The sequence below is a fragment of the Penaeus monodon genome, chromosome 22, assembly GCF_015228065.2.
Source record: "Penaeus monodon isolate SGIC_2016 chromosome 22, NSTDA_Pmon_1, whole genome shotgun sequence".
Classification (NCBI taxonomy): domain Eukaryota; kingdom Metazoa; phylum Arthropoda; class Malacostraca; order Decapoda; family Penaeidae; genus Penaeus; species Penaeus monodon.
Genome location: NC_051407.1, coordinates 21,185,149 through 21,186,571, shown reverse-complemented (window position 1 = coordinate 21,186,571; position 1,423 = coordinate 21,185,149).

Sequence of the window (1,423 nt, the reverse complement as noted above, 5' to 3'; positions counted from 1 at the left end):
ATCACTTTCACTTGGTATATACCACATACCACAGCGGCAGGACGTCGGATATTTGCAGTCACGCTTAGCTTTTGTTTTCGCTTTTCAGTTAATTCCAAGATGTTTTCTAACCATTATCATCACCATGAAACATTACAGTATATTTGTTTGATATAACGGACCTTCGAGAAACTCCTCACACTCGATTTCTAAACACAAAACTACAATTCTAAGACTAAGGTCCGGCGAAGAGGGAAGCCAACCATAAAAATGTCACCCTCCTCGAGTGCCACTTCCTCGCTTTGGATGGAAAAGTAATTATGTTTGAGGCGCTGCACAACCCCGCTATAACAGATGCAACACGGCACCGTCTTTACGACTGATTACCATCTCCGGTGTCGTGTAACAAAAGCGTACGACAACATATCTCCGATTCCGTCCTTCCTCTCTCAATCTCTCTTTGCATCATTCCTCTTTCCTTCTTGCTCTCTCTCCCCTTCTTTGTCTCTCTTTATCCCTCCCCTCTCCCTTCTTCTGCCAACTCTATCCGCTCCCTTATTCCTCGTCACTTTTTCTACTCTTTACTCTCGCCTCTTCTCCCCTCCATCTTTCCTCCTCCTGACCCTTCCAACCCTGCTTCTCTCCTCCCAATCCTCGCCTTCCCTCCCCCTCTCTCTCCTCTTAACTCTCGCCTTGCCTTGCCTCGTCTCGTTTCCCCTCCCTGACAATCCACCCTGCCTCTCTCCTCCCAATCCTCGTCTCTCCTCCTAACCCTCGCCTTGCCTTGCCTGTCTTGCCACGACATGACTCGACTCGCCTCGCCTCCGCTCCCTCTTTCCTCCAAACCCTCGCCTCCCCTCTCCTCCCTCTCCCCTAATCCTAGGCTCCCCACCTTCCCTCCCTCTACCCCTCCCCAAACCTCTTTTTAATATTGATAATTACAACCTACCCCACACTTATATGACCAAGCACTCATTCATACGCACACGAACGCAAGCACGCGCGGTCCCACAACACCGCACGGTCGGTGGGGGAGGAAGGGGTGGGGGTCAATTACTTGGCAAAGCGCGGGAAACACCCAGGTACCCGTTTAACAATGCGTTGTCATGTACCCCTCTTCCCCACCAGGTAGCACCGTATGGGTGTGCGGAGAGAGGAAAGGGAGAGGGAAGGGGGTTTCAGTAATGACCCCACCTGGCCACGCAGGCTCTCACCCACCTAGTAACGCAGGAAGGTTCTACAGTCGCCATGAACGTTTCCAGACCCCCCTCGCAACACCCTCATTACCCTCCCCCATGAAACTGCCCACGGGGATACTATGGACATCCACCAGTGATGACAATTCCCGTGTGACGGAAGGTCGTTTGCATAAATTCGCCCGGATTGCGTCTACGCGACAGCGGAATCACCCTAAGAGGCCGAGGAGGGTCAGAGAGAAAGGCCC